At 39.4% G+C, this 27,953-nt stretch overlaps 1 protein-coding gene across 10 annotated transcripts in view; it reads left to right on the top strand.

The window, feature by feature from the left end:
• The first annotated feature begins 5,958 nt into the window (after positions 1 to 5,958).
• The window catches only part of Jade3 (jade family PHD finger 3), an 86,636-nt gene continuing 64,641 nt past the window's right edge, over positions 5,959 to 27,953 (top strand). For 2 of the 10 annotated variants that reach the window (XM_050160910.1, XM_050160901.1), the window contains exons 1-4: positions 6,306 to 6,443; positions 7,340 to 7,429; positions 9,441 to 9,535; positions 13,378 to 13,485. The gene's annotated coding sequence lies outside the window, so the exon portion shown is untranslated. Of the gene's footprint in view, positions 6,038 to 6,305; positions 6,658 to 6,739; positions 7,215 to 7,339; positions 7,430 to 7,451; positions 7,786 to 9,440; positions 9,536 to 11,656; positions 11,771 to 13,377; positions 13,486 to 26,902; positions 27,033 to 27,709; positions 27,830 to 27,953 lie in introns of those variants that run through there. The other 8 variants (XM_050160908.1, XM_050160909.1, XM_050160907.1 and 5 more) reach the window with 8 other exon arrangements.

The raw sequence follows: 27,953 nt of genomic DNA, 5'->3' as shown, positions 1-27,953 counted from the left end.
TGCACGTACTCAGTTCCTGAACAATTACCCATATACGTATGCTTTGGTTCTGTCCCCTGGGAAACGAGGTCAAAATGACCTCTTACCTCATCTGATCTGGCAACAGCTCTCCAGTCAATTATTGGTAATAGCCCTTTCAAATAAGCCAATCACAACCCCCCCTTGCTTCTGTGGCCCCTTTAAAAGTAGACTGTACCCGCTATTCGAGGTCCCTCGGCTTCCCGAATGCTGGGGGACCCTGTCATGACAGAATTAATAAAATCCTCATGCTTTTGCATCGGCTGTGGTGTGTGGTCTCTGGGGGCGACTCCTTCTCGGTGTTTGGACGCCAGAGTCCAACATTATGCATATAAATGTGACATCTCAGATGAAATAGATCTTTTAAAGCCACAAACTACCAAATCTCAACAGATATGAGCATTTACTACCTATCTAGCCCAATAGCTATTAAAAATGTATTTGAAAGGTTTCTGTTTTGTTTGGTTTGGGTCTTTGGTTTTTTGAGACAGGGTTTCTCTGTGTAGCCCTGGCTGTCCTGGAACTCACTCTGTTGTAGACCAGGATGGCCTTGAACTCAGATGGCCTGTTTCTGCCCGACTGAGACTCCTGGGATTAAAGGGGTGTGCAATCCCTTCTATTCTAGAATAACAAAGAAAAAGGAACACATTTGTGTCAAGGGTCCTCCAAGTCATTCCCAGGCTTGATGATTCAGCACAGGGTCTCACATAAAGTAGCAGAGAGTCATGCTCCTGGCGATGATTCATTAGGGCAAAAGAATATAGACCAAAACTAGCAAAGGGTGAAGTTCAGAGGAAACTACAGTAAGCTTCCAGTACTTCCCTCCCCCAGTAGAGAGACCCAAGGGATATGCTAATTCCTGCAGGAACAAGTTGTGACACGTGTGAAATGTTGTCTACAAGGGAAGTTTGTTAGAAACTTAGTTCCTGAGGCAATATTGGGGGTTGCTCATGTAGGCACTTTCTGCCTAGCATTTACTTAAAATTCTAGATTCCCCATAGGAAAGCAGATAGGTGTTCACCATAAAGCATATTGTTTAGACAAACAGTTTAGGTACAGTGTCTTATTTAGTCTGGAAATTGTAGGAACCTTCCCCAACCCATGTTCCAAATGCCATGCAAGGATTCACCTTGCAACTGAGCCTTGCAAAGACAGTAGGAGTCAGGCTTGCTGTTTTCTACAGCAGCCTGTAAATCGGGAGACTTGAGTGTTTGTCCTAGGACACACATTTCTGCAAACAGACTATGCACTGTAAGTCACAAATATCAGTTCTGAAAATGTAAGGACATTCCTAAAACCAAAGTTGCTACATTTCTACTAAAGCCCTGTTACTATTTTATGAGACCACCATTTTCCTAATACCAAAACTGGACAAAGGCAGTACCCAACTCCCTCCAAGACAAAGCCTAACCTGACAAGAACTTGGACACAAAAACCTGCAGCAAAATATTAGTAATATAGAATCTAGAATCCAGAAATGTATACAAATAATCTTACTACAGCCAGGAGGGTTCTTTTCCAATGATATAAGGCTGGTGCAACCAAAAGCTTAAACAACAACCCAAACCTACTAGGGACTGGGGAGATGACTCAGCAGATAAAGTTGTTTATTACCAAACCTGGGGACCTGGGTTTTATCCCTAGGTCCTAAATGACTAGAAGTAGAAAACTGACCGCTGCAAATTGTCCTCTGACTTTCACACATGTCTCTCCTTTCAAAATAAATAACTGTAATTTAAAAAATATTTGCGTGTGTGTGTGTGTGTGTGTGTGTGTGTGTGTGTGCGCGCGCGCGCGCGCGCGCGCGCGACTCGCATGTATAATGTGTGTTCTGGGTACCCCCAGAAGCTAGAACCACTAGATATGGGTGCGGGGATCTGACCTTTAGCCAAGCTCTGGAAGCAAGCATTTTTAAGTATTGACCCATCTCTCCATCCCCTGTAAAATTATCTCTAAAAACACCTACTAGAGGGGTTGGAGAGATAGCTCAGTGGTTAAGAACACTGGCTGCTCTTCCAGAGAACCGAGTTTCAATTCCCAGCACCCACAAGGCAGCTCACAACCATCCATAACTCCAGGCAATCCATCTCTTTATTTTGACCACCACAGGTACCAGGCATGCATGTGATACACAGACAGACAGACAAAACCTCCACACACATAAAATAAAATTAATAATTTTGAGGTTTTGTTTTCTTGTTTTTGTTTGTTTGTTTGTTTGATATTTTTTTTTTGAGGCAGGATTTCTTCGTCAAACTGTCGTGGCTGACCTAGAACTCATTTTGTAGGCCAGGTTGACCTCAGACTCAGAGATCTGCCTCTGCCTCTGCCTCCTGAGTGCTGGGATTAAAGGCGTGCACCACTACTACCCAGCTTGGTTTTTTTTTTTTTGTTGTTGCTTGTTTGCTTTTTTTTGCTTTTTTTTTTTTTTGCCTTTTTTTGCTTTTTTAGGCAAGGGCCTATGTAACTTTGATTATCCTAGAACTCTATATAGACCTGATTCACAGGGATCTGCCTGCTTCTGCCTCCTGGGTGTTAGGCTTAAAGGCATGCATCACCATGCAAAGCTTTAAATTAATAAAAAAAAAATAGTAGGGCTAGGAAGAAGGCTCTGTGGAGAAAGCGCTTACTGTGTAAGTATGGGAACCACAGTTCAGATCCCCAGGGCCCATGGAAAGAGCTAGGCAGATCAGTGACCTACCTGTGAGCCCATCACAGAGAAGACATCCCACACTGTGATGTCCTCTCCAAAGCAAGCTAACTGGACTTTATTTACCTGCCTCAGTAAATAAAGTAGAGAACAATCAAGTAAGATACACAATATCAATCTCTGGTCCACATATGTATACATGTGCATGTTCACTCCCTATGTACACACATACACATATGCAAAATATTTTAAAAACTATCAGACAAAATGCCAGACATACCTTACTCATGGGCAGGAAGATCACAGGTTTGAGGTCACCCTGGGCTACACATTGAGACTCTCTCAAAAACAAAAACAAAAAAAACAAAAAACAAAAAACAAAACCACAAATGATAAAAAGCCCAAACAACAAAAATTAAAAGCCCAATATTCAATCAATGTAATCTACCATATCTATCAAGCTAATGAAGGAAAATGATATAATCGTATACTTAAAAAATTTCAGCACTCAGTTATGGTTAAAAAAATTAAGCAAACTATGACTAGATAGATAAATGCTGCCAATCAGGCAGGAAAAGGAATAAAAATCATATGATTGGAAAGGAGATAAAACAATTTCCATTTCCAAACAACACAAATTTCTTTCTTTTTTTTTTACAATTACATTTATTGTTAGCAAGTGCCTTACTCACTGAGCCATTTGACAAGTCCAATAACATAATTTTTTATAGAGAAATTTCCAAAGTACCTGCCAAAAGACTCATAGAACCAATAACTGAGTTCGGTAGGTCACAGGCTATTAAGATGAACACACAAACATCAATCGCATTTCTATGTTATACTGGCAGTGAACAATGAACAAAATGTCAATGGGCTCTACATGCTGAAAATTCCAAAATGGAAAGATGGAAATCATCATGCTAAAGGATTAGAAGATATTAATGAAGCAAAGACAGTCATTTTGAGTCATCAACTGTTTATGGCAAAATTAAAAATCTCTATCTTAGGTCCAAGTTTTTTTTTTAAAGATTTATTTATTTATTATGTATACAACATTCTGCCTCAATGTATGCCCACACGCCAGAGGAGGGCGCCAGACCTCAGTATAGATGGTTGTGAGCCACCATGTGGTTGCTGGGAATTGAACTCAGGACCTCTGGAAGAGCAGGCAGTGCTCTTAACCTCTGAGCCACCTCTCCAGCCCTAGGTCCAAGTTTTTAACAAAAAATTAATTCAATTAATTTTTTATCCCTGGGATCTAAAAGTTGAAAAGAAAGAACCCCCTGAGTCTTGAAAATTGTCCTCTGATCTTCACACATAGGACACACACACACAAATAGGTGTAATAAAATTTTAAAAAAAAGATTAACAGTTCCGTAAACAGTCTTATAGAGATTTTTGTGAGAACAGTTTCATTTTCTTACATCAAGTAACTAGAAGTGCAGCTGGGTGGTGGTGGTGCACACCTTTAATCTCAGCACTGGGGAGGCAGAGGCAGGTGGCTCTCTATGAGTTCGAGGCCAGCCTGGTCTACAGAATGACTTCCAGGACAGGCTCCAAAGCTACACAGAGAAACCCTGTCTAGAAAAACAAAAACAAACAAACAAATAATAATAATTGTAAGTGCAGTTGATGGTCAGATGCTAAGTGTGTCCTGAGTGTTGTAAGAAATGGCCACATTTCTAGACCAGTTGGCCCATCTTTTACCTACTGAGCTGTCCCCATGGCCCAGCAGTTGTATTCTTAACGGGCAAAGTTGGAAACAGTCCAAATGTCCTTGAATGCATGAACTGTGGTATAGCCACACTGTAGATTATCACTCAGCAATAAAAACAGTGATGAATGTTAAAGAAATTGTGCTGAGGGAAAAAAACCCCACAGATTTCAAAATGTATGATTCTATTTATATAATATGTTTGAAATAACAAAATTAGAGGGATGGCGTGGTGAACATATTAGGAGTTGCCAGGAATTATGTTAAGAAAAGGAGGTGACTGATGATAAAGGCTACCAGGGGGACTCTTTGCTTTGAGATGGTTGTCTTGGTCACAGGAATCCATATAGGTGGTAAAATTGTGGAGAACTTAAGTTTTCAGATTGAGAAATGGATGCTTGCTAAGTTGATGATAGCCGAATGAGCTGTATGGATTGGACTAGTGTCCCTATCTTGCTTTTGATATAGTTATGTTAGACTATTGGGAGAAAATTCTAAGAGGTACTTACAGGGTTTCATGAGACCCTTCTAACATGTTTACATCTCCCTGTGGAATTTTATTTTAAAGTAAATCAAGTATAACAGTAAATGTGAAGGATTATGAATATTTTACCAGACATTTGCATATAATGAAGAATTAAATCTACAGTATGAAAAATAGACAAAATACAAACATCCACATTGTTTATCTTAGAAATATAAGTGAAAATGACTATGAGTTTATCATAATCATGATGTATTTTCAATTCTAGAAAGGTAAATAGTAAGTTGCTTGCAAACTTCTGTATTTATCAGAATTCAAAGGGTCAGAATCATTAGTAAACTATATACACTTATTTTATATATTAATAATATATGTCATTTCCCACTTATTCATTAGAAGCTATTGTCTTCTTTAATTGTAATACTGGTTAATAAAACAAAAGCTGTAGGGCAGGCAACCAGGAAGATAAGATCAGGAAGCTGGAACTCAGGGGCACAGACTAAAGCAGGCGTCCCTGGGTGAACTTTTTAAACTCTCCGTCCAATCCTCTCTGTCTCAGGAAAAACTCAGCCCTGGTTTAAAGGATTTTTCTAAAGAATTCTGACAGGCCACCTACACTATACGAGAAGAGAAAATAATCCCCACTTTTAAGTCAACCGGCCTTTAATTATATTGTCAAAATACCTCCACAGCAACACCTGTATGAAGGTTTGAATAACTGGAAGCTGTAGGCAAACTATATAGACATCAGAAGTTAAAAAAAAAAAAGCAGCCCACAGCTTCATAAAACATGTTTGTTTGCAACTGGATAAATGTGTTGTCAATTGTCTCCTTGCCTTTATTATTTTTCCATATTTCAAGCAGAAATGACACAAATCAATGGTGGTCACCGAGTTTATATACGCAGAACTTTCGAGCTGAAGCGGGGAATTGAAAAGCTAAGTGTGGACGGTGATAGAGCCAGTGCACCTCGCCCTTTCTAGCGCCTAGCGGGGCTGGGACTCCTCAGGGCAGCAGCGCGCGCAGCAGGAGGGGAGGAGAACCCACCTGAAGCACCGCGCCGCGCGTGCGGGAGCCCGAAGTGGGCGGAGCCTCGAAGCCGGTGGCGTTGGCGACTGCGCCCAGCCCGCCAGAAGAGAACGCGGCGAGCATACGGCGGGGAGTCGGTCGGGTAGGGCGAGCGCAGCCGGCGGTGTGTGTGTGGGGGGGGGGAGTGGCGGTGGTGAGGAAGGAAAGGGAAGAGGCGGAGCGTGGGAGCGCACAGTGTCAGGAATACAATAGTGCTCCGCGCCTCCTCGGCCGCCGCCGCCCAGCAGCCTGCCCAGGGCTGAGGCCTGACGGGCCAGGCGGCCAGGGCGGAGGGCGGGAGCTCAGCGCTAGGGGGCGGCCCCCGTGGCGGCTCCCGAGGCTCGGGCGGGAGGGCGGGGTGAGGAGGAGATTAGGGGGCAGGTGCGAGGGAGGGAAGAGAAGAAAGCGGGCGGCTAGGGGGCGGTTACCACCCTAGCCGGACTCGCCCGGCACGTTGAGGGGCCCCCGAGTGCGGCAGGAAAGGAGCGGAGCCCGAAGCGGCGCCGAAGGTAGGCGCTCCCGAGGGTCGCCGCGGCCGCGGCAGCGAGGTTGTGGGCGTAGAGCGGCTTTGGCGGCGGGAGTGGTGGCCTCGAGGAGTGGGACGAGGGCGGCGTGGAGCTCGGGGTCCCGGCCTCGCCGCGCTCGGGGGAGCTCCAGTTCCACGAAGCGGTTGCCTCCGGTGTCCCCCGAGAGCCGTGGAGCGGAGAGCGTGTGTGGGCTGAGGTAAAGTGCCCAGTCGCCCCTCTGCTGGTGGCGCGCCGTGCCTGGTGGCCCGAGCTGGGGGGTGGGCGGGGGGGGCGGACACGGACACGCGAGCTCGGCTGCAGCCTCCGGGCCACCTCGGAAGGCATTGAGCGCCATAACTGTGGCGGCCGTTCCCTCAGAGTCCCCTCCCGGCGCCCCTTGCCGTGCCTGTTCCGTGCTGTCGGGACTCGTGGGGGCCAGACCTCGGGGCTAGAGGGCATGCTCTTTCTGCCGCCTGCGGCTGGCCAGTCCTAGCAGCGAGAGGGCGCACCCTGGCTGTTTGAGCCTTGCCGAGCGGGAAGACACCGAGTGTCTGGAGCGGGGAAGACCGGCAGTGCAGGGAGCAACCCGGCACCCCTACAGCCCAAATGCCAAGCTAGCGGGAGCGCGGGCGCCCTGCCGGCTGGCGGACGGCGAACTTTCCTTTATCCCGTCATTGTTAGGACCCTGTGAGTGTTCGCAGCAGCCTAGCGCCCTGCGGTCCTGGGGGTGCGAAAATCACCAATCACGGGGAGATTTTTCTGCCACCGGGCATGGTACAGTTGTTAACTTTTTTCCAGCTCTCGAGTTCGTTTTTTATTACCTCCTCTGAGGGGGGCACATTTATTTGTTTGTTTGTTTGTTTAATCTTACCATCTTTTCCTCCTGCGTTTCGGAGCAGAGCCTTGGCTTTGGTGGAGACTGGTTTTAAATTACTTCGGGCAACCTGCGTTCATTATTTGTCAGGAAGAAAGTGGAGTGGGCATCTCAAGTGAGTGTACTTAATGGTAGGATGTGAAGACGTGCTTAACAGTTTCTCTCTGTGCAGCCCTAGGACTTGTCGCTTGTAGGGATTTGGCACTTGTTTGGCTGCTCCATTGGCCTAAGGTACAAGGAAATACATGTCCTGAGATGTGTGTCGACCCTCACCCACCTTGTGAGATGCACTCTTTTCTGAAGTTGAGGATGAGACCCCCACCCTCTGTCCTCCACAGATGGTATAAGAAATCAAAACCTTAGTGACAGTGATTCCAGTGACCTAGAGGGAAAAGAGACCTCATTCCCTGCATTCAGTCACATAAAGATAGCTGCTACTCTCTAAACTCGGAAAAGTAATGAAAAAAATAGGTAAAAACTGGTTTCACCACATCGTTGCCTAGTTCATGCTAACCAGAATCCACTTTCCCAGTGTACTTCTTAAATACCTTGCCTGCAGCCACTTCTTGTCTGCCCTGGGGGTTGGAGAATGGGGATGCGGGAAAGAGCAGAGTCCAGTTGAGACAAAGCATTATGTTTTTTTAGTTTAGTATTTCTATAACATATGTAATGGTGGGAACATAGAGTCTGGCCTTTGTACCCTTTGAATAGTGTAGTTCTTACACATTATATGATGACTCTGGATAAGTATAAACATATTTTTCTGTTTAACATTAAGAGTGTCCTACTTCCATAATTATCATTTTCTTTTCGATTTAAGGTGAGCTCTGAGTTTAAATACTTGAATTATTAGAGGATGAATTCTTACTTCAAGGATTACAGAAGTTGGAGGAATGCTCTTCATATTAAGTTGGGGAGTGCACAGTTCATATTAAATTCCCAACATTGGGTACCATCATTGCCACCTTTCTTTCACTTGTGTCCTCTGTACACTTCTGTTCACTAGAGAAGAGCTCTTATTCCAGCTCTTATTCCAATACTGTCACCTTAAAAGAGTTTCTCACATTTTTTAGCCAGTTAGTTCTGGAATAATATAGGTTACAGCTAATTCCAGAATCCATACTTAGTTTTCTCTTTACTGAATCAGACCATGGCAGTGTGGTATATGATTCTTGTCCAAAGTGAAGGGGCCAGGAATGACTTGGAAATAGCTTTCAAGGCACTTGTGAACCACTTTCTGGCTTATAGAGGAAAGTCCCAGGACCATCACAACTGATGATTCTGGGGCAGTTATTACACCCAAGACATATGAGTTAGTGAAAGCTAAAGTACAAGAATGTCAGATTTAGTACGGCCATCTACTTTAATAATGCTTGCCTTTCCTCTCTGTTGTGTTCTACCAACCATAGCAAATGTTTGTCCTCTAAGCTATACAAAGCCATCTCTTCTTTTTTTACTTTGAGGTCTAAATGAAACTAATATTTTGGTGGTGGTGAGGAAATCAGAAGACATCAGGTGTTTGTGTAGATGTGACATTAGAGAGCTCTTAGAAGCTTTGATAGGAATGCAGAGAGAGAGGCTAAAATGAGGTTGAATATTATCATGGGACACAATGTACCTACCTCTTCATGGAGCTTATAAAAAGTAGGAACTGAAGAAGATAGAATTGATAGTCTGACTTATATTAAGAAAATCTCTCATTGGGATAATTTACTGTGATCTTTGCTTGCCTCACTTTTTTAGGTGAGAGGTGGGTGTTGAGTGATACCCATCTGGCACTATCCTAACCATAATTTTTGGTGTTGAAAATTGAACCCAGAGTCTTGCACATACTCAGCAAACATTCTACTACTGAGCTACCTACCCCTTACCCTGATACCCCTATAAAGTGGGGACATTTGGCTCATTCATAAGTTTATATTGTTCTGGTTACTGTGGATGAGAAAGCTAAAGCATTCTCAGCTTTATAAAGGTTTTCAGGGTGGGGAGAATCTAGGATGGGTGGTTTAGAAGTGATGAATGAATAAGAAGATGCTAGCAGGTGATCATTATAGACCAAGTAACTACTGCTTTAAATTTTCTGGTTTTGTGACTCCCCCATGGTTATTGTTTTGTCCTTTCTGTAGGGCTATCTATAGACAACAGAAGCAAGGTTCCTACAATCAAAAGTGCTTCTGTGCTTAGTCTTTGGATCTAATCTTCCAGACTTGGGAAAGGAAAGGTAAGAACTCAAAATGCTGTTTTTCTGAACATGAGGGGATGTCCTTGTGGGTACTGGGGGATTCTGATATGCCCTGAAGAAAAAGGATCTGTCAAGGGGGAATTAGTTATACTGGGACTTTGGCAAGTAGAAGGCATCTATGATATCATAAGTACCCTTCAAACTACAAATAATTTTTCCATTCCAACTCATAAGCCACAGCTATGCCCCACTACCCATAAAGGTCATTTTCTTCTGATACCTGCTGATGGGCAAAAAAAAAAAAAAAAAAAAACAACAACCCACAAACCTAAGCTAGTGTCGCTTTTTTGTTAGTTTGAGACAGGGCTTACTGTGTAGCCCAGACTGACTTTCCTACTCATGATCCTCCTGACTCAGCCTCCTGAGTGCTGGGATTATAAAGTATGGGCTAATATGGTTGGCTAGAATGTTGTTTTTGGACTAGCTAACAAGAAAATGTGATATCAGCTTGACTTATACACTGAACCCTTTGTGCTGAAATCTCCTGGGGAACTTGCTGGTATTATTCCTTTTTAGATTTTGAAAACTTAATTTTTGATAAAATATTATAATTTTAAAAATGTTGCAAGATTGGTACAAAAACTCACTGTATTCCCTTTATCCAAGGTCACTAGTTATCAGCCGTTTGCTTTCATTTGCTCTTTCTGTTTCTTTTTACAAATCATTTGAGGTAACCACTGAAAGAGTGGTACTTGTCAAGGCCATCCTGTTGTGAAGAGTGTCTCAGATGCAACCATTGGTATAGCAGAACATTGGTGGTGGGGCAGGGCCCCAGAGGTAAAGTCTCACTGTAGCTACCAATCATATGTTTGTAAACCAAGTTTAATCTCTGATACTAGATAGAGAAATCATGACCAATGGTAAAAGTATTTAAGATATCCTCTCCCTTTCACTGTTCTTGTTGTGTGCTTCCCTATGTCAAATTTTAGTACTATGAAAACTCTCAACTTTGTGGTCATTAATATAATTTCCACTTAATTCATTCAGCAAACATAGTATTTCCTATTTGCTAGGGCTATAAAGGGAGAAATATACTCATCCCCTTAAGTAAGAGCTTAATGTCCAGTGGAAAGAATTTGAGGAATCTTTTCAGCAGTTAGGAGGAGGAATGTTCTGCTGATGGGAACAGAGGCCTGGTTAAGGATCTGAAGAGTAGATAATAGATATCTGGGAGTCACTTAACAGTATGTTAACTGTACATATCCATCTTTAAGGCCTTCTGCTCTTAGATGACAAAGTCCATGAGTTAGGGAATCCTTTGATGTCATATATCCACTACAGGCAATGGAATCAGGCAAACTTGGACTCATATTCTGCTCTTCCACTTGATCTTGGCTAGTTTACTTCTCTGTGCTTCAGTTTCTTCATGTGCCAAATCATATCTTTGAGGATGGTGGTGAGAATTTAGTTGAAGTAATATTTGCTCTGTAACCTTTTATTTCATCTTCCCTTACTCCCTAAAATGCTGTTTGTTGGAAATAACATTTAAAGTGTTGGGTATTAAGGTAGGATCCAAGGGACTATTTTTTTCAACAGATAATGTCTGACTAGTAGTTCTAGGAAAGACAATGGCGATTACCTTATGGAATAATAAAAATAATAGCAACAGAGATTTGGTAACAATTTTCTTTATGTTGAGCACTGGATAGCTCTCCGAGCAGAGCATATCTCTCAGACATGTGAATCTTAAAATGGTGAAGCAGAGCCAACTTGTACAAGGTCACACAGCGAGAAAAAGATAGAATTAATTTTTCTGTGACTGAAACCAGTGGAGTATCCTTGGAGCCTCGAGAATGAATAATAATAAATAAGGTAGAGAGAAGAGATTGCCAGGCAGAGGAAATAGCAGTTGTTGTGACAGCATTGAAGTGGGAAAGAGGAATAAAGGATTCACACAGGTTTGGTTGGATCTGGGAAAAATTGACAGGCTTTGTGGAATTTCATTAAAGAGCTTGTGCTTTATTTCAAAGATAGGCAGATGCTTCTTAAAGGTATTAAACTTTTCCTAAATGGCATGTGTGTGTACTTCAGAAATGTATACAATGGTGCCTAAAAGAACTTTAAATCATTTCCTCAGTGTTCCCCCTTTCATTCCAACAGAGGTGATATTTCTGTATAAACTTCCACCAAAATGTTGATAGATGACTTTTACTATCTTCTGTGAGTATTGGTAAGAGATGCCATGATGCTAGAAGATGCCACTTAAGAATGCTGGTAGGAAAGGGTTTGTTTTTTTGTTGTTGTTGTTGTTGTTGTTTTAGATTTATTTATTTATTATGTATACAACTTTCTGCCTCCATGTATATCCACACGCCAGAGGAGGGCGCCAGATCTCATTACAGATGGTTGTGAGCCACCATGTGGTTGCTGGGAATTGAACTCAGGACCTCTGGAAGAGCAGACAGTGCTCTTAACCTCTGAGCCATCTCTCCAGTCCCAGAAAAATGTTTAATTAGGCTCATATCTCTTGCATTTTAGGCTTCATTAAGGGAAATTGTTCAGTTTTCATTAAGCCTGCAAAATAGATAAACAGTTGGAATTAAGAGGAAAAGTAATTTCTGGAATTCTAGATTTATCATTACAAGTGGAACTGTTGAGTATAAGGCTTTGTTTTAAATATATCATAATTAAGATACTTCTGTGACTAAATGGAAATTTGTCATTTTTTTTATTTTATTTATTTATTTATTTTTTTTTTTTTNATTTTTTTTTTTTTGGTTTCTCGAGACAGGGTTTCTCTGTGGCTTTGGAGCCTGTCCTGGAACTAGCTCTGTAGACCAGGCTGGTCTCGAACTCACAAAGATCCGCCTGCCTCTGCCTCCCGAGTGCTGGGATTAAAGGCGTGCGCCACCACCGCCCGGCTGTCATTTTTTTTAATTTTGTGTGTGTGCCATATGTGATGGCAGACAGCACATTTGTGAGACTTTGGAAGACTGAAACATTTTTTCTATAATATTTTTTCATATTTTCATTCAGGTGGTGGAAGTTTTTATATTTGAAACTTTATGTATAGCGTAAACCTCTTCCTCTTGCTGTATGTGTTGGATCACATACTTTTAAGTAGCCTTTTCTAGTTAGATTTTAGGAATAAGAGAAAGTGCTTAGTTAGTGTGATGATTTAGGGTGGCCTTGCATAGACAACTAGTGTTTGGTAGACTAGTTGCTTTGGTAGGAGACCCTAAGCTTGGATGACTCATCACTCCATGTGGTGGTCTCTTCTAGGTGGCTAGTCTGGACTTATTAGTGTAGTAGTCTCCGAGTCTCAAAAGAGAGAAGCAAGTAAAAGCAAGCACCAGCCAGTACACAAGTACTTTTTTCAAGTGTCTGCTCCTGTCACATTTGCTAATATTACATTGCTAAATCACAAGAATGCTTTCGTGACCAAGTCCAGAGACATTGTGGGAGACCATTCAAAAAGTGGATATAAGGAACTGTGAACAAATTGGGAACCTTTACAGCAATTATACATAATTGGTAATGAGTGAAAAGCTAGAGGGAGGCAGTGTGGTTTTGGAAGGAGATATGCACACAAATGGGTCAACTGCTCTCTCATCTTAAACAACTATTATCAAAGGAACTCCTGGGTTTCCTCAACACCCATTCAAGTTTTATCACAAAATTCTTGTGTATTATGTTTTGTAGTTATGAAAAAATACTAGGGAATCCACCACCATGCAATGAGAGGAACATTGGCAATTTTGCCTTTAGCTCCTCGCCCTTTTCAAAATAATTTTTACCTAAAAGAAGAAATGCTTATTTGGGCATTATAATAAGGGCAAAGGATTCTTTGTAACTATGTTTTATTTATTCAAATTTTGAAGTATCCCTGTGGTTGCAGTGAAGAATCCAGTATTATATTGTGGAGTGGTCAAGATCCATCAGTGTGAATCATCAGGCTTTGACCTTTGTTCTGGAAGACGATCTCAAAGGTAACATTCTTTACATAACATAGATTTTTTTTTCAACAACTTGCAGGATGAAATTCATTATATAAAAATATAATGGTCTTTAGAAACATGGGGAACTGAGTAAAATGCTCATTTTGTGTATTGTAGGGGTTATGTATTTCTCCTGAAAATTGTGCAATGATATAATCTTAGATTTTATTTCCTCCTAAGACAAAATTTTAGAATTCCTGATATTTAACTCAGTAACTTGAAAAGAGCTGTCCATATTTATAAACATAACATTTGACTTAGCACTTTACCCAAGAATTTATTCAACAAATACTTAGAAGTTACTTGGAATATTGCCTATAGTAGCAGAAAATCGGTGATATATTGAGTATCGGTCAGGGCTTAGTTTGACAAGAGTATTACACTATATATTGTGTAATCTCTAGTGTATAGAATTAGAAAAACCAAAAAACAGTAGAGGAGGTGTTGCCATTCATGTAAAATAGATAATGAGTTGAGGGCAAGAAAATACATATATATATTTGCTTACATAGACACAGAATTTCTGAAGGGCTTATTAAGGTACTGACAGTTTGGTGGCCTGGACTAGTGGTTGAAAATGAGACTTTTCATTGCATAAGCTCTAATGTGTACCTTTTGAATTTCAAGATGTGTTGTTTATTTTCCTATTTCAAAAATTAAATGTTTTTAAAAAGAGACCTGATATATAGTAATGGGAACTCTCATGGTTTCCTTCCCAACTTGACTTGATCACATCTATTCTTGTACCAAAATATATATCTAGCTCTTAAGGGAATGGAACATAATAGGCATGAGGATCAAGAAATCAAGGCCAACCTGGTCTACATAACAAGTTCAAGAACAGCTTGGACTATATGAGACCTTGCCTTAAAACAAAGAAATATGTGTCCTTTAAAAAAACAGACAAACAAAAATGGTGCATACGGTGACTCTGGTAAATTTTTTCCCCTAGAAATGCTTCTGGCTTTTTCTTGTGGTGCTGGGTATTGAGTCTGTCTGGGGCTTTCCTTGTACAAGATACATACTGAACTATACCTCTAGTTTTGAATTACATGTGTGTAAGCTAGAGGACAACAGGTGTGGCAAATATTAGCTTATAGGTCTTTGTGTGAGTATAAGTTTTCAGTTCCTTTTGGATAAATACATGGAAATGGAATTGCTGATCTTTCTCTGACAGAAGTGGACCAACTGTCCTCTAAAGTGGTTCTACCAATTTGTATTCCAGTAAGCCATGAAAGTGAAATATGTGTTGAAGTTCATTTTCCCACATATGTGATATTTTATTGAACCATTTGTTGAAAAGTCTATCTTTTATTTATTAAATTGCCTTTGCATCTGTGCATCTGTTCCTGAACTGCTGTGCTCGTGAATCTGTGTGTCTTAACCATTTTTCCATTAATTATACTACCTTTTTTTGCAGTGCTGAGGGTAGATATCATTACCTAAAGTATGCTGGGCAAGTGCTCTACTGCTGAGCCTCATCCCCAGCCATGATACACTATGTTAACACACTTTCTTGAGTACTGTAGTTTTGTAGTGAGTATTGAAATAAGTAATGTTAGTATTCTGACATTTTTCTTCTCCAAAGAATTGTAGTGAAAAGGGAACACATAACTTGTTCCCATCTCTCATCAATAATAACACTAGCTTTAGAATTTTGGTTTTGTTTTATAATTATGTCTTTTTGTGTAGAAAGCAATTTTTCTAGCATGTGTGAGGCTGCTGTCTTAGAAGACTTGCTTGTAAAATTGGCCTTTGACTAATAGATGGAAAATTGACTTCTTAAACATTCAAAAATAAAATGTCATACTCTACTGTCATTTTTTCCTCTCCAGTCCTTTTTATATCTTTTGTTAATTCTAGTTTTCAAACTTGCTTAAGTAATTTTCTTTAGCTAGTCAGCATTCCAGCATGGAGGGGAAGTGTTGAAATAGGAGCGGCAGGGCTGCGTCCCCGGCACCCGGCCGCCCGCATGGCTAGGTTATGCCCAGAAATAACAACACACAAACTGTATTCATTTAAACACTGCCTGACCCATTAGTTCCAGCCTCTTATTGGCTAGCTCTTACATATTGTTCTAACCCATTTCTAATATTCTGTGTAGCCCACGAGCTGGCTTACCAGGGAGGATCTTAACCTGTGTCTGTCTGGAGTGGGAGAATCATGGGAACTCCCTCGACTCAGCTTCTTTTTCCCAGCATCCTCTTCTGTTTACTCCACCCACTTAAGGGTTGGCCTATCAAGGGGCTTAGGCAGTTTCTTTACTAATAAGAAATCACTCCCACATCAGGGAAGCAGGGGTTCATAAGCTTCCACTTGTATTGGAATGATAGCTATTGAGAATGATAGCTGCTGGGAAAAGGAGAGTCAGTTTTCTTTAGGAGTATAGTCCCTAATAGATTATCCATGCTTTATATGGACAGCACAAATTGTACTTTAAGTGAGTTAGTTTTCAAAAAGCATATGAAGTTGGGAGAGAGGTGAGGGTGGATCTTGGAGAAGTTAGATGGATGGATCAAAATACATTGTATGAAATTCTGAAATTCTCAAAGAATTAAAAATTTACATTAAAATAAAATATAATCTTAATGAAAAATTTCCTTTAACATTTTTAGGGTAGGTTGGATGACAGTAAATTCCGTTTTTGTTTGTCTAAGAAAGTTTTCATATTCCACACACTTTATAAGGGCATTTTTTTGGTTTTTTTCGAGACAGGGTTTCTCTGTGGCTTTGGAGCCTGTCCTGGAACTAGCTCTTTGAGACCAGGCTGGTCTCGAACTCACAGAGATCCGCCTGCCATGTGATATAGAATAATTGTTGGAAGAGATTTTTCCTTTCCTTCAATGTATGCTTCCACTGTTACATATCCTCTAGTTAAGTCTTGTATAATTATTATCCTATTATTTGATTCTGGCTTCCTTAAAGGTTCTTTTTTTGCCTTTGATTTTAAGCAGTTTAAGTATGATACACCTAGATATGGCTGTATATTTTTCATATTTATCCTGTTTAATATTCTCCAAGCTTCTTTTTTCTGTGCTTTATGTATGTAATTTCTCAGCCATTTTTTTTTTATTTTTCAAGACAGGGTTTCTCTGTAAATTTGGAGCCTGTCCTGAAACTTACACTGTAGAACAGGCTGGCCTTGAACTCATAGAGATCAGCCTGCCTCTACCCCTGCGCAGCCCAGTACTAGGATTAAAGGTGTGTGCCACCACTGCGCCTGGCTTTCAGCTGTTATTTTTTTAAAATAAGTCTATGTATTTTGCCTTTTTTGTTTGTCTAGGATTCCAATTCCAAGTTTGTTGTACTGTTGGTGGCTCACAGTTCTTGAATATCGTATGCTGTTTTTCTTTTTTATGTTTATTTTTGCCTGCATGTATGTCTGCACCACATGTCTGCAGTGTCTGTGAAGGCCAGAAGAGGGTGTCAGGTCCCCTGGAAATGGAATTACAGATGGTTGTGAGCCAGCATGTTGGTTCTCTGTCCTTTGCAAGAGCAGCAAATGGGTTAAACCACTGAGCCATCACTCCAACCCCTTCATGCTGGTTTTTTTCTTCCTTTTTACCCTTTTGTTTAATTTTTGTGGTCTTTGAACCACTGCGTCATTACTCCAGCCCTTTGTCCTCTTTTGTTTTAATTTTTAATGGCCTGATCAATAAACATGACCTTCGAGTTCATTGATAATTTTCTTGGCTGCATCAAATCTACTGTTGAGCCCACTGGGTTGTTGTTGTTTAAACTTTAGTATTTCTAGTATTTCTAGTAAATATAGTTTTTCTCGTAGGTTCTATTTCTTTGCTGAAGTTATCTATCTGGGCTTACATATTATCTACTTTATTCATTAGACGTTTTAACAAATCATAATTATTTTATGTTTCAGTTTTTTATAGTCCCAACATCTGTACTACTATGTTTGGACCCAGTAACTTGGGGGTATTTTCTTACCTTTTGATACACCTCATTGAACATCCTGAAAACTGCACATGGGCAAGAGATTCTGATAAATTTTTAGTAGTTGGAAAGCTCTGATTCTTTTTCTAGGTCTTTAGTGAGGAGTTGGCCTGTTCCGTGTTTTTTGTTGGCCTGGGTTGTGTAGGTGGAAGGCAGGGTAAGGACGCCAGAGAGTTCCTATTCCTCTAGTGAAATTATTTTTAGGGTTTACTTTATGTGGATGAGTGTTTTGCCTAAAAGTGTGTGTGCTATCTTATGTGCTTGGTGCTTGTAGAGGTTGGATTTCCCTCAAACTGGAGTTGAACATCTCTGAACCACCATGTGGTTCCTGGGAACTGAACCTGGGTCCTTTGTAAGAGCAGCCAGTGCTCTTAACTGCTGAGCCATCTTTCTAACCACCATAACTTCATTTTTACAGTACTTGATTTGGGTTGTCCATTGTGATGCTTTCCAAAAGTAGGTTTTTATAGTTTTTCCAATTGTATCCCACTGTTACTAGTTAGATGGTATGTCAGGTGTGGTTGTTCGAGGAGAAGGTGTTCTCTAATTATCTGATTGGTCAGGTTCTAGTGAACCTGGGTCTTGAGTGTGTTTCTAGCAAGGTTACCTGTTCATTCTTCTTGTGTAGGGCTTCCTTCTTTTTGTTCCAACCCCTTACCACACCCCATTTGGTATACTAATGTTCTCCTCCCTGAGGATTTATCCCTTTCCTCTGTACTAAATATTAGAGAACGTGGTCTGAGTGAGTTTCACGGCAGACTGTTGCAGTCAGCCAGCCAAGTACCACTACAGGAGCTTTCTCTTAGATTTTCCCTTGTCTTCACCATGAAAGTCTGGTGAGATTCCTGTAGGAAAAGCTTTTTAAAGGGGTAGAAACTACTCTGTGGAACACAGGAGTTTCACAATATGGCTAATCATAGAATTTTTGATTCGGAATTCTTACAGGCTTATGTGCCCAAACCTGTATCTCTGTAGGTTCCTGGTCTCTTTGGATATGAGAGTGGTAATTTGTCCTGCAACTTCACTTCCCTGCCAGATTGCCCTTCAGTTTGGTAATCTTTTTTATTTTAAGAGTAGGATGATGGCCTCTGAAAGATTTACATATATGAGCAGACATGTGATCCCTTAAAATAAGTTGCCTACTACAAGACATCACATATCTAGAAAGTCAGTACATACCTCTTTCTTTATATATCTTTTACTTAGCCCATTGAAATTTATGATTAGGGAGCATGGAGTAATTGTTTAGATTCTGCCTATTTTAGGCTTTAAAAACCTCTGTACCACTGACAGTGTGCTGTCTGCTTTCTTTCAAAATTCAATGCCTTTTAGTTCCTGAGCAAATCTTTAACAATTTAGTAACTGTTTCATTAGAAATTAGAGCAAGAGGGGCTGGAGAGATGGCTCAGTGGTTAAGAGCATTGCCTGCTCTTCCAAAGGTCCTGAGTTCAATTCCCAGCAACCACATGGTGGCTCACAACCATCTGTAATGAGGTCTGGTGCCCTCTTCTGGCCTGCAGATATATACACAGACAGAACATTGTATAATTAATAAATAAATAAATAAATAAATAAATAAATATTTTTTAAAAAAAGAAATTAGAGCAAGATTTAGCCTATCTAGATGTAATTGTTTCATTAGAAATTAGAGCTAGATTTAGTCTATCTAGTAGAGATTTTATTAATGACCATGTGTTTGTCACTTCCTCCACATTGCCAGAGCCAGTTTAGTAAACACTGGTTGGTTGCACCTTGTGTTATGAACAAGATAGTAAATTTTGAGTCTAATAAAATACAGGCCCATCCTGGTAAGTAAAGTAAAGGGTCCCCAAGGGCAATAAAAATTCCATCATAGGAAGGATATTATAATTTCTAAAATGTCTACATTCTAATCTATTTTAATAATAAATCCTATTGTAGTGGTAGGTAGAATTCTAGTAAATGTATATAGAAGATAGGGGTACAGCAATTAGTACTAACCAAAAAGATGACGTGTCTTTAAAAATTTATAAAGCTAAATGGAAATTCTGAGGGTTGTATGAATTCCTATGGATTTTAACTTGTATACTTTCATGTAACCACCACCTCAGTCTAAGTACGGAAGGGTTCCTTTACCCCAGAAAATTCTTTTATACTAGCTTAATCCTACTTAATATCTGGATGCCATTAATTTGTATTCCATTATAATTTTTTTGTTTTAATATATAAAATGGATGTCATCTTATGAATCTTGGTTTTGTACACAACATAGTGCTTTTGAGAACTCACATCATAAAAATTGTTATATTAATATTTTGTTTCCTTTGTATTTGCTGCATAGAATAGACCATGGTATAGATATGTCACAATTTGTTTAGTTGTTCAACATGGAAGGGCAGATGAATTATTTTTGAGTTTTGGTGATTATGAGTAGTAATCATGTACACAAATATATGTAAGTATTTGTGTGCATGTAAGTTTGTATTTTTCTAGAGTAATTCCTGGGAATGAGATTGTTAGAATTATACTATAATTCACAATAACTAGTTAACTAGAATTTGAATGATGGAATAGAATGGCAGAAACCCATGTTTGGATCCTGCTTTTTTCACTGTTAGCTGTGCAACCTTGAATGAATTTAATTTATTTGTGTCTCTTATTTGTAAAACAAATAATATCTAGGATTATTGTATGTTAAAGATAAAAGACTGAGCAATGTTTAGTACTCATTACATTATTATACTTAATAGAATTGTTTCTTGCCAGAAACATTTGATTAATTAAAGCAAGAGTAAATAATCTATGGTGTTCTTGGTAGTTTTATCTTCAAAATGTGTAAAAAAAATTAAAAAATCTTCCATAGTAAATATGAATATATGAAAGATCTGTGTAACATTCAGAGGTTGAATCAAATGGCAAGTTTTGGTGGTTTTATTTGTGTTCTCAACATGGAAGAATCATGTTCATAAAAATTGAGTGTATTGCCATATTTTATACAAGAAGCTATGAAAATAGCTCAGAATTAACATTCATTGAATCGTGTTTTCTATACAGGAAATTCTAGGTAAAGCATTTATCGAGAACTAGGTGAAATAACTCTCAAGTAGTCTGTTTCAGGTGTTACCTCTGAGTTTTCTTGCTGTCTCCCCTCCTGTGCATTATGCATTACCAGTAATTTAACTCTCATTTTCATATTCACATACCTTGAACCTTTGCTCACAGCTGAAACACCGTTCTTTTGTTGCCCTGTCAATCTTATCTGGGACAGTACCTTCCAAATATTGTGTCAGCAAAGGACCTCCCACTACATACTGCCTCAGATTCATTCCACTCTGTTGGATATCATCCCTTAATCCATCTTCAAACTTCCATTAAATTTTGTTTTTTTTTCTACTCATTATGGCACCTAAATGTCATACTTCCTTATCCTGTAACCAATTTACATATGTATTGTTTGCAGGCATACAACTAAATTGCTATTTGCAGAGTATAGGACACTTGAAGTGTTCTACATTTTATTCCTCAAAAATGTATGGAGGAGAATTGCTTCTTTTTATTCACTTAATAGCTAAACTGAATACATACATACATACACACACACACACACACACGCCAGAAGAGGGCATTGAGTCCCCTGGAACTGGAGTTATAGGTGGTTGCGAACTTTCCCTGTGGATGCTGGGAACTGAATCCAGGTCCTCTGCAAGAGCCTTCTCTCCAGCACTTGTTTTTTGTGTGTGTGGGCATGGTTGAGACAGGGTCTCACTATGTAACTCTGACTTTCCTAGACCCCATTATATAGACCAACCTGACCTCAGAGTCACAGAGATTCATGTGCCTCTGCCTCCCAAGTATTAAAATTAGTGCTGGAATTCTTGTCTATTATGTAATATTTGGGCTATCTTTTTAAATGTTTATTTGGCTAGCTTTAAAATATAAATAGATATAGTAAACATCTGTATCCTACTTGTTTCACATGAAACTTTCCCCTTATATGAATATGATAGCACAGGCCTTTAATACCAGCATTCAGGAGACTGAATCTGAGTTTGAAGCCAGCTTGGTCTCTTTATAGTGAGACTGTCTCACTTATAAGAGGACAAGGGGGAGAAGGACTCAATGATAATCACTACCTGTGTGCTACATAGTAAGATTTTCTTAAAGGACGAGTTTACATTTTATAATGAGAGGGAGATGCATGCATGTTTGTGCGTATATCTGTGTCATGAGTCTAAATAAAGCTAGCACTAGGATGATTATCTTAAATCTTCAATGCTTTTATAGTACGAAATAAATGAACCTGTAAAAACTGTTCTTTAGCCTTTCTAGGTAAGCATCTGCTTTTTAGGGAAACTCTAGGCCCCTTTGTTGACCTGATTTCAAGGCCACCCTCCCAGATTCAACTTAACTTCCATTTAGAATACTTTCCACCGAAATGCAGTCTCTAAAAGTTTCCTCATTTTCCTATCAGTATCACTGTCATTAGGCCACCACAGGGCCTTAGCTTCTCACTGCACAACAGATAGTGTGCTTAAACCAGAAACCATGGAAATCAAGATGTCTCTCACTCATATCATAACCTTCCTTACCATCTTACATATACTTTTCAAAATCCTCTTTTCTGCCTATTTTATCCAAGTTTGTATTCATTAGAGTCTAAGCACAAGTCATTCTGTAGTGCCTTTGTCTAGAATGTTCTCTATTCCTCTGTTCCATCCTAGATGTACCTCCAGATCTCATCTTTTTCACCTCAGTGGTTCTTCCCACCTCTGAAGCTGGGACTAAATGTGCTCAATACTCATTACTAACATGGGACAGTATGACAGAATACTTAATGGATGCCCTGTCTTTTCATCTGTGTAGCATACCCTTTTGCAGTGTGACTTTGCAATAGCTCCTGTCAAAAGATGGAATCTGTCTACTCCTTAAATATGGAATATCTTTGTGACTTGTGTTGACTGATACATTATAGTATAAGCTAATTGTAGGAAATTTAACCTAGGTTAACTTTTTTTCTTGTTCCCTGGAAATCCTGATGCAATGTTTTGAAGCTCCAGCTAGCTTGCTGGATGAAGTAATATGATATAAGGAGAAAGGCCCAGTTAACTAGACAAGAGTGAAGCCATCTTAGACCTTTCAGTCCCAACCAATTTGCTACTGTAACTGCATGAGAGATCTTAGAAAAGATTAGCAAAGCTTTTCAGCTGATTGTAGTTCAAATTGCTAACCTATTGGATTGTAAGCAAATAAAATGAATCTTATTTTGGCCTCTAAAATTTTATGTGATTGTCACACTAAATAACCGAAATGGCAAGGTTTGTAGTATTCTATTCTCTAAAAGTCTTAAAGGGCATGCCTATGGCAGGTTTTCAGTAAAAGATTGTTGTGAATCACTATCTTCATTTCACTTCAAGCTTCTCAATCATTATGATTCTCCATGTCTCTCACAACAATCCAGTTTGGCCTTGACATATTCTTCCAGAATTACACCTTAGGTTTCTTTGCTCCACTGGGTCAGCATCTATATAACTGCCCCAGTTATAGCCCCATGACAATTTATTTCTTACATCAGCTCCATGTTGCATCCCTTCTATTTACCCTTGTTTACTAATCCTTTAGAGTTAATCCATTGAATACCTCAGTGCTATAAAGCTGTTTCTAGCCTTCTGAAACCTCATTGCCCCAAATGCTCAATACCTGAATCACATGTGTTCATAGTTAACTAGAGTTCTTAGAGATTATCTGAAACAAAGTCTCCAGTTTTGAAGTAGGAAAGCAAAGCTCAGAGAGAACTCATCATTGGTAATTGCTTATTCAATGTCATATGATAGTAGTATCAAGACTAGAATTTACATCTCACAAAACTTACTTAGTAGATTATCTGTTTCTTTGCATCATCTGGTTCATGTGTGTGAAACAAATTGTATTGTAAATTTGGTGATCATAATAACTGTTAACTTCTGCCTTTTTCTACTCTTCATATTGCAATTCAAAGACTAATCATTAGCTATTAGGTGCATCAATAGTTAAAGAATAGTTGTTGATTAATTGACATTTTAAAGTCAACTATGCTCAGAACTGTTCTGTATCTTGTTTGTAGTGATTATAATCATTTGTCAAAACTTGAACTGTACATTAAAAAGATATATATAATGTATACAATTTTAATTAAGTAGTAGTTCAAAGCAATTGTGCAAACACATCCATTTATTTAAGTATGACAAAAGGTATAAGTAACTTATTATTACATGAAATTAAATTTGGCCCTTTAAAAATAAACTTGCATACACAGTAGGTGTTAAGTAATATTGGTTTCCTTGTTTCTTGTACTAGTTTCCTTCTTTGCATACAAATGATTATTCTTCTTTAGATAGCTATCAGGTGACTTTTAAGATCTTAAGGTGAATGTCCATGTCCATACACATCCATAAAAATGTCTAAGTATCATATGGAACAGTAAATATAAATAAGCATAACCACAGTATTCTAAAAGGTAGCCCCACTAGGACCAGAATTTTATTTTCAGAGGCTTAGACTCAGGTATAAAATAAAACACTCTCCCTTTATTAACAGAAATTATTTAAAACAAAACAAAAAGATAAATGGATGGCTTAATTTTCCTAAGGATATTTTCATACAATTTTAATATAGAGTAGTAGACTTCTAAAAAGGATTACATTTATTTATTGTGTGCATTTACATATACACATGTGCATATGCATACCTGTGTGCATGCACATGCCACTACGCACATGTGGAAGTCAGAGGACATGTTGCAGGAGTTAATATTGTCCTTCCACCATGTGGGTCCTGTGAATTGAAATCAAATCAGACTTGAAGGTAGGTAAGTGCCTTTACCTTCTGAGCCTTCATTCATTCATTTTTTCATTCATTTTACATCCCAGCTGCAGTTTTCCCTTCTCCTTCCTCCTCTCTTCCTAGTTGTCCACCCTCTAATTCACTATTTTGTTTCTGTTCAGGAAAGGGATATCAAGTGGCTAATCACCTCCCCATGTAATAAGGCTATGCAAAGCTATCCAGTATGAGGAGTAGGATCTCGAAATCCTGCAAGAGAGCCAGAGTTCCCACTCTTAGGAAACCCACAAGAAAAACAAGTTACACAACTGTAACATATATGCAGAGTACCTAAGTCAGTCCCATGCAGGCTCCCTGGTTGTTGGTTCAGTCTCTGTGAGCCCCTAAGAACCCATATTAGTTGATTCTGTGGGTTTTCTTGTGATGTCCTTGACCCCTCTGGCTCCTACAATCCTTCCTCCCGTCTTCAGCATGATTCCCTGAACTCTATCTAATGTTTGACTTTGAATCTCTACATCTGTTTCCATTACTTGCTGGATGAAGCCTCTCTGGTGAAAATTGGGTTAGGCATCAATCTATTAGTATAACAGAATATCATTAGTTATCATTACATTGATTTTTTTTTCTTTCCAGTTGTGTTTGGTTCTATCTTAGGTATATGGGCTATCTAGCCTCTGGCCTGGAGCTCAAGGCTCAAAAATTAATTTAATCATTTTGTATCCTGTCAGTTTTCTGATTAAGCTAAATGAGTATTTGATCTGTGTTTATTGTGTATTTGCATGTGACTTGTATGTATGTATGTATGTATGTATTTATTATGTATACAATGTTGTGTCTGTATGTATGCCTGCTGGCCAGAAGAGGGCACCAGACCTCATTACAGATGGTTGTGAGCCACCATGTGATTGCTGGGAATTGAAAACCCACTGACTGCTCTTCCAAAGGTGACTTGTGTTTTTAACCTTAAAGGTTGTATTTTTATATCCAGATACCCTTCAGCATTGCCTGTAGGTTATTTTCCATCTTGTGCAAAGTTCCTTTACTGTACCTTGGGATGGGGATTTTGTTTTGAGATAGGCTCCCAGTGTAGTTCATGATTTCAGGATCTGCACTTTTATGCCTGTAGTGCACCACGCCCGTCTGCGCTCTATGTGCTACCATACAGTTGGTGAACCGGGCAAGGGGCTGGAGATTGAAACACACAAAGACACACAGAGACACGGGAGTTCGAGGCCAGCCTGGTCTACAAGAGCTAGTTCCGGGACAGGCTCCAAAGCTACAGAGAAACCCTGTCTCGAAAAAAAAAAAAAAAAGAGTGCCCCCTTTATTGCGTACCAGAGCCGCTTATATAGAGATCCTTAACTGATAGCCACACCCCAGCCAAACGTACCAGAAACCACTCTCCTGCCATCAGGAACTTCTGAGGGTCTCTTGCTCAGAGCAGCTGCAAGCTGTCTCAGAGCAGAGGAAAACAAGTTGTTTACAAGAAATTCAGAATCTGGGGGTTCACAGCTCCCAACAATGCTCATTTGAGTTGCAATTTTGATTCTTTTTACCAGTTCCTTGAAATACTTTTTGATTATGCTTGTACCTAAAAAGATGATTTTACAGGAAGAAGATTGGGTGTCCTTTCAGCAGGTACTCGGCAACACTACAGAAAGGCTTTCTTTAACTATTGTCATAAAAAAGGAAAGAGATGTTTCTTTATATCAATTTCCTGTTTCTTTAATTGGAGAGAATGTATTAAGAATCCTTTATTTTAGGAGATCCAGAGAAGGAAAGACCCACATGGGACCATTTTTTTTTTCCGTCAAACAGTATTTCTGTAGTCTACTTTTGCTAGTAATGATCATAAAATAATATGTTTATGATAAAAATTAAACTATCTGCTATCTTAAAAATAATAGCTTTGCCAGGAGGTGGTGGTGCATGCCTTTAATCGCAGCACTCGGAAGGCAGAGGCAGGCGGATCTCTGGGAGTTCGAGGCCAGCCTGGTCTACAAGAGCTAGTTCCAGGACAGGAACCAAAAGCTATGGAGAAACCCTGTCTCGAAAATCAAAAAAAAAAAAAAAATCTAATAGCTTTTGCAAAATGAACTACAGTTTATAATAAAACCTCCTATTCTCTAACAGGCTTATTTTAACATTTTTCTTTTCACAGTACTGGGAATATAATCAGATCAATAAATTACACAAATGCCCAGTGTTCTTGGGTACTGTGTTTGTTCCTATATTCCCTCACTTTTCCCAACTTGTAATGCAAGCAGGCTTCCCTTTCTCGCCCTCCATGTCACTAATTTGCAGCTGTAGGAATACAAAAAAAAAAAAAAAAAAAAAAGATCAGAGCCTGAACTGAGAGTTAAAGTCTGCCCTGTTAGTACCTGAAGGACTCAAAAAATAGAATCAAGAAAAAGAGCGGAGTTTTTCATATTAATTAAAACCTTTATCTACTAGACAGTTCGATATTTTTGAGACAGTGTCACTGTGCAGCTCAAGCTGACATCTAACTCAGAATCTTCCTGTCTCTGTCTCCCAAATGCTAGGAACACAGGTATGCACCATCATCTCAAGTGTAATACTACTAGATATTACTACTAAATATTAAAGAATTGAAGCATTATGAGAAAAAAATACCAGGTTAAAGTATGTTTCTCTATCTCAGATATCTATAAATACTCTGAATAAGATTGACAGATCTACTAGCTTGTTTTGTGTAAACTCAACACAAGCTAAAGTCATTTTGGAAAAGAGGAACTCAGTTGAAAACGTGTGTCCACTAAACTGGACTATGGGTAAGTTTGTGGTAGTTAGTCTTGATTTATGATTGATGTGGGAGAGCCCGACTCACTGTGGATGGTGCCACCCCTAGGTCCTGGGTTCTATAAAATAGCAAGCTGAACAAGGGAGGCCTGAGGAGCAAGCAAGTAAGCAGTACTCCTCCATGTCCTTTTTTATCAGTTCTTATCACCAAGCTTCTGCCTGGTTTGAATTCCTACAATAGAAACCCAAACTAAGACAACTTTATTGAAAGAAGAATAAATATCTTAAAGGAAAAATTCAAACTCAGCTGCAGGCAGTACTCTAGTTACTACCTATTCTGGTGCCTTCTTGGGCTGTGTTTACTCAGTAAACTCTTCTTTCTAAAAGAATCAAATTCAGAAATAATTCAAGTTTGGTTCCCATTCATACAAAAAGAAGAAAGTATGAACTGTACTACTACTACTACTACCACCACCACCACCACCACCACCACCACCACCTTATGTGTAGGGGTGTTTTGCCTGCAAGTATATCTATGTACCACATGCCTGCAATACCTGCAGAGACCTGGAGAATGTCAGATTCCCCTAGAACTGGAGTTACAGATAGTCATAAACTATCTATCCTATGTGGGTGTTGGAAATCAAACCTGGGTCTTATTAATTGCTGAGCCATCTCTCCAGCCTCAAACTACTGACTTTCTATATAGCATAGGCATCCATTTGAAAAGTATGAACCAAAATTCCAAAACATCAGAGTGAAGGAGGACATAGATGATTGAAGATACGAGACAGGAATGGAAGAAAAACTCAGCCTGCTCTCTTCCCTGGTAATTATTTAAAATTTTTTTAAAGATTTATTTATTATGTGTACAATATTCTGAGAAATCGCCACACTGACATCCAAAGGGGTTGTACCAGTTTGCATTCCCACCAGCAATGCAGGAGTGTTTC

The sequence above is a fragment of the Alexandromys fortis genome, unplaced genomic scaffold (genome assembly GCF_014885135.2).
Source record: "Alexandromys fortis isolate MF-2015 unplaced genomic scaffold, M_Fortis_MF-2015_v1.1 scaffold_83, whole genome shotgun sequence".
NCBI lineage: Eukaryota > Metazoa > Chordata > Mammalia > Rodentia > Cricetidae > Alexandromys > Alexandromys fortis.
The sequence above is the reverse complement of the archived record's forward strand: the minus strand, read 5'-3'. Positions and strand labels throughout refer to the sequence as shown.